Genomic DNA, 5,301 nt, shown 5'->3' with positions numbered 1-5,301 from the left:
CCCGGCCGCCCAGCGCTGTTTTGCTTACTTGTAACTTGCTCAATTATTCTATTAAATTGGATTTTATGCAAACCAATTGGAGTGGTCGTGTTTGCCTAAAACAATTGCACATGGACCTCAAATTCCTCCTGCTTGTTCTCCATGCTGTGTGCACTTGTGAACAGGCATTTGAGCTGGGACCCAAATGCCCTAGTGCTGTTTTTGCAGGGGAAGTGTGAGAGCCTTCCCTGTCATACTGTCTCCCAAACACACCCTGTCTGACCCTTGTTCCCTCAACTTCTCTTCAGGTTATAGCAAGCTTGAGCTCTAGGTGTTGCATTATACTGATGTTTCTGAGGAAGACAGAAAATATCACGTAACAAAATACATTTAGCTAGCTGTGCAGCAGGAAAATCCCTGACACCTGCAGATGACTGCATGAAGCTCACAAGTGATAATTTATATATAGTGAGTTTATAGTGTATATAATACAATATAATTATATATAAATTTATGTAGTAAATTTATAAGCATTTATATTATCGATATCCTTAAATATGCGTAACTAGCTTTCATAGTTAATGAAAGCATACACTGTATTTAAGGTGAAATTTGATGGTAGAAAGTTCATTCTGTAATACTTGCAATATATTTCAATATCAGTAGGAAAACCAGCAGTTGGCCTACAGTGTCACAAAAGCCATCTTCACCACCCTAAGCATATTCAGAAAAGAATTTCCATGTCAGTCAGTACAAGCGGGATTAGGATTTGCCTGCTATTTTCTTTCCCACTCCTGTCCTAAATTACTTCCTAATCTGTCTTTGTAGCCATTGATCCCTTGCCATAGTTATGGTAAGACAGCTGTGGAGCTACAGAACAGAGAAGGGAAAAGAGTTTGGGCTTTCAAGAGTGAGCCTTCGCTACTGAAGAAAAGAGGCTTGCTATAGGAGCCCGTGCTCTGTGGAGCTGAAACTGGCCCACTAATGCACAGGACTGTCTGTCCTGGGACAGCCCTGGGAGCAGTGTCCTGGGAAGAAAGTTGACCTTCATTCTCAACACAGGCCACTCTTAACTCTTGTTCTTCTGTTTCTGCTGGTGCTTTCACACACACACACACACACATTTCCATTCATATTGCATTCATATCAATCTGAATATTTCTTTTACAGATCTCTGCAACTTGTACAGCTTTAACACAGAGCCATAGTCAGCTTTATGCAAAGAGCTTCCTTTTCTTCTGTAGAGAAGTATAACTTCTCAAAAAAAAATCTGCCAAGAATACATTCATATTATGGAGTAAAAGGTCAGAGTGCCATTCTGGTTTTAAAGAAAGGCATTTCCCCAAACAAATTTAAAAAAAACAAACAAACATGGAAACAAAACTCTCTACTGTAATATCTGGAAGCTAAAACCAGTGAAACTGTTTCCACAGAACAAAAAAAACAAAACAACTTTAAAATCCTCATGCAGCTGCATACTCAGCCAGCAGCTGATTAGGCAGAAAATACAGAACGGGGAGAGTTGTATAAGAAATGGGGGAGGGATAAGAAAGCAAAGGTCCCAGCAAGTTGCTGCAAAATGCTATTTGAATCAATCTGGGGAAAACAGAGCAAGAGTAATGGTTGATTGCCATGCCATGGAGAGAATAACTGTAAGGTAAGCCAAAGCTGAAACCTGAAAGAGGGGTCTCGAGAACCAGAACTGGGCTGGTGACGAGAGAAACTGAACTAGCACAACTGATGCATGCTGGAAAAGAGAGGAAGTCGGTTGGACGACATATTCCCAGAGTGTTACCACATACTTCAGCCATCCTCAAAGGGACAGAACTCCAGATTTGGTCAGAGGAACCAGTATGGGGATACCTGAGGCAACCCATGCTGTGCAGACTACGTAGAGTAGGAGCACCTCTTTTTCACATGCAGCAGAGCAGTTCCGCAGGGTTAAGTGTAACATCATATTGCAAGTTCAGACTTCAGATACATCAGGCAAGACAAAGGGTTTTTTCAAAATTCAGCTGCCTTCAGTTAGGCTGCAGAAGTTGCATTTAGGCATGCACGTTCAAAAGGTTGACTTCCAAAAGTATTACCTGCCTGCCATTCCTGCACACAGACTGGGGCTCAACCCACCTTGCCAAACTACACTCCAGTTAGCAAGTTGCTGCCCCTAAAGGAAAAAAACAACAACCCAGAAAACGAACAAAAACTAGTTTTCTTTCAGTTTATGAGCCTGTAGAAAATTAATGTAACAAAATCAGGAAAAGATCTTATGGGGGTGGGGGGATTATTTTACAAACTAAGTAAAGGAATTTTATGCATTCATGCTCACTCTCTCATAGGTTTCACTCAGTTCCTTCAATTTCATTCACAATTATTCATTTCTCACACTCTCACACTTCCATAGTCACAAGCCCAGCTGGTCTGGCCAGGATCTGTGTTGTGTCCAGCACAAAGGAAGATGGACACCAGCAATCACACCCTCCACCATATTTTTTGAGTTCTTCTGGAGTGGCAGTTGCAAACTGTGTTTTGTAGTGGTATTTTATACCCAGTATAAAAGTTAGTGGGACCCAATACTTACTATGGTGTCATCCTTTTGCTTCATAATCTGACTACTTCAGCCTCTATACACTTTAGGCCAGTGTTTTGCCCATTTGCTGTGTTTCTTCATTTTGAGTTTCCTAAGTTACAGTTTGTCTTCCAGTTGGACTAACACGAAAAGAAACAGCATTTGTTATGTGCTGTACCTTCCTGTCATCCTCACATTGCCACACTGCAGGGTCTTCTGCTGACAAGTTGCCTGTGCTATGGAGGGCAGGCCTTCTTGGCTTGAGAGAAACAATGCATTTCTCAGTTTTACTACCTTAAACTGTTTCTTTGGCTATCAGTACAGGCCATTCTTTTAACCCTTGTTCTGCTGTTTCTTCTGACACTTTCACACACCCATTTCATTTATACCAATCTTAGTATTTCTATTACAAGTCTCTGATAGTTGACTTGGCTTACTAAGGAATCAGATGAATACCAGAGCCAGGGCAAACAAGGAGATTTTACAGCTGGAAGCAGAGGACAACAGAAATAAGAGCGGTATAGGGATTGCATTTTTAGCAACAGCAAGAGGTTACATCAACTTAGCCATTTTTTACGGTTCTTAACTTTACGAAAATGGCTTGAAATCTTTGGACGGAATCACTCACTGCTCTGTGAAAAGAACACTGACTTGGGACTCCCTCATACAGCCATTCCTTCTGTTTCACACAGCTGTGTTGTTTCATACAAACAGGTACTCTTTGAAGAAGAAAATGGTGAGGAGGTCAAGTATTTGGGGCATTTGTATTTGCAGAACAATATACCAAGAGACAGGATAAATCCCGTAAAGTTTTTGTTTGTTTTCTCCCAGGACTGATCCAAAACACTTCTAAAGTAGATTTCAGGGCAATGCTTGTCAAGGTGGTACCTGCAGCTTCTTTTTGCTTGGAGTTCTTCAGTTTAGTTTCCCACTCCACACATGTTATACTGTTCCCAAAAAGTGGTCAATAAAGTTCCTCTGCCCACATAGTTCAGACTTCTGAGTGGATTAATGCACAAATGCATGTTTTCAGGGGAATGAGATGAAAAAAGAACAGAAGACAAATAAATATGACTGAAAGGCTTTTTTAAAATGCCTGATTCATGATTTCTCTAGTGTTTGGACTTTGCAGCGAAAACTGCTGGCTCACTGCCTAAACTATTTTCTACCTTTGCAGTCAGTCTTAAAACTATGTCAAGTATGGATCTGAGTTTTATTATCCTAGGCAACCTGATAATGCACATATGCAAGTCTAGAACATAAACCAGCCCAGAACCATCAATTTACTTTCCTAAAGCTAGAATCGATACAGTAAACTCCTCTTTCTATCCTTTCTTTCTATCATTTTATTTAAATTACTTCATTTGTTCAAGTATCATAGCAAGAAGGCAAATGTGGAAAAATACACCCATTGAAAAGTTCTCTCTATAACTTTCCATTCAAGAAAGAAACAGCAAAACCACAAACTACTGAACACATCAGTCCAGTTCTTTGAGGTGTTTCTCTTTCTATGAACTGAATAGCAATTGTTGATTGTGGTGCTGACTGTGTTGTTGACTATGTAGTTTTGCTTGCCTTTCAGATTAAGCACTAGTACCAAGCAACACAATTTGGCATTCACTTTACTTTCAAGGTTAAGTTCCCAGTACAGAGGGATCAGTTGATACTTACTGCTTCTTAAGCCTACATTGCTTAAAGTTTGAATACTCAAAATTCATCTCTAATGAACTCAGCACTCAACCTCCTCCCTCTCATATCTTTCTGATTCACATATTTGCCATGCTTCTCCTCAGTTTCATAATCCCTCCCAAACTCTACCTCAACATTAACAGGAATTATTTACTTACTGGCTTCACGCCCTCTTGTCGGGACACAACTGTGGAAAACAGTATTGATTAGCAGCTAACTGGCAACCTGGAAGAATGAAAATTGCAAATTTTGCAATTGCAAAAAGTAGTTGCATAAACACTGGTATTACTTGGGTATGCATTTTTCCTGCATTATAGGCTTAAAGCTCTGTATTACATTTATATTAGTGTCGCACATATACTGATAGGAGAAGTTAGTAGATGAAAAGCGAGGAAAACCTTCAGTGGGCACCAGCGTAACTCAGGAACGTGCTGCGGGGAATGACCAGTCGGGATCCGCACTTGGCGCGTTATGCCCGGTAACAAAAGTAGAAAATGACGTGCCCTGCAGGCAGGGCGGCAGCACTTCATTGCCAAAGCCAAACGTCAGAAACCACACACGCACACACACAAAAAAAACAGGCATTAAAAAACAAACAGACAGACAAACAACTTTCAGTCCCGCCTTTGCATGTATTTCCGTGGTTGTCAGCGGATACAACCCGCTGGTTTCCCTCACCACCCGCGGCGCTGCGCAGGCGGCCGTTACGCGGCGGGGGGGGACGGCCCCGGCGCTCTCCCAGCCGCGGCCGCGCGGAGCGGGGCGGCCCCGCCGGCGCCCGCCCCCCGGCTCCCTCCCTCTCTTCACCCCGGCGGCGGCCAGCCCCAGCACAGTTTGTCTCCTTCCCGGCTGGGGGAAGCTCATTCGGGGCGCGGGGCGGCCCTACTCTTTCCTCCTCCCCCAGCTCTCTCTGATACCTGCGGCACCCGCTTTATGAGGAGAGAGGAGCGCGGCGCCCCCCGCAGCCCGGCCCGTCTCCGCCTTCAAGTTTCGATTCCTTCGGGAGCGCGGCCGGGCGACGCCTGCGGAGATCCGCCCCTTCCCGCCCCGTGTAGTCCAGTCTCGTC

At 43.3% G+C, this 5,301-nt stretch overlaps 1 long non-coding RNA gene across 1 annotated transcript; it reads right to left on the bottom strand.

Annotated features, from left to right (window-relative positions):
* Window positions 1-507: 507 nt before the first annotated feature.
* On the bottom strand, window positions 508-5,236 carry LOC112977955. Its single transcript, XR_003257716.1, has 3 exons — window positions 5,152-5,236; window positions 4,393-4,459; window positions 508-3,544 (listed from the first exon to the last, which is right to left on the bottom strand). It is a non-coding gene; the product is annotated as an uncharacterized LOC112977955 (long non-coding RNA).
* Window positions 5,237-5,301: the final 65 nt, after the last annotated feature.

Source organism: Apteryx rowi, unplaced genomic scaffold (assembly GCF_003343035.1).
Source record: "Apteryx rowi isolate R43461 unplaced genomic scaffold, aptRow1 scaffold_882, whole genome shotgun sequence".
NCBI classification, from domain to species: Eukaryota; Metazoa; Chordata; class Aves; order Apterygiformes; family Apterygidae; genus Apteryx; species Apteryx rowi.
Note: the sequence above shows the minus strand (reverse complement) of the source record. Positions and strands in the feature narration are given on the sequence as shown.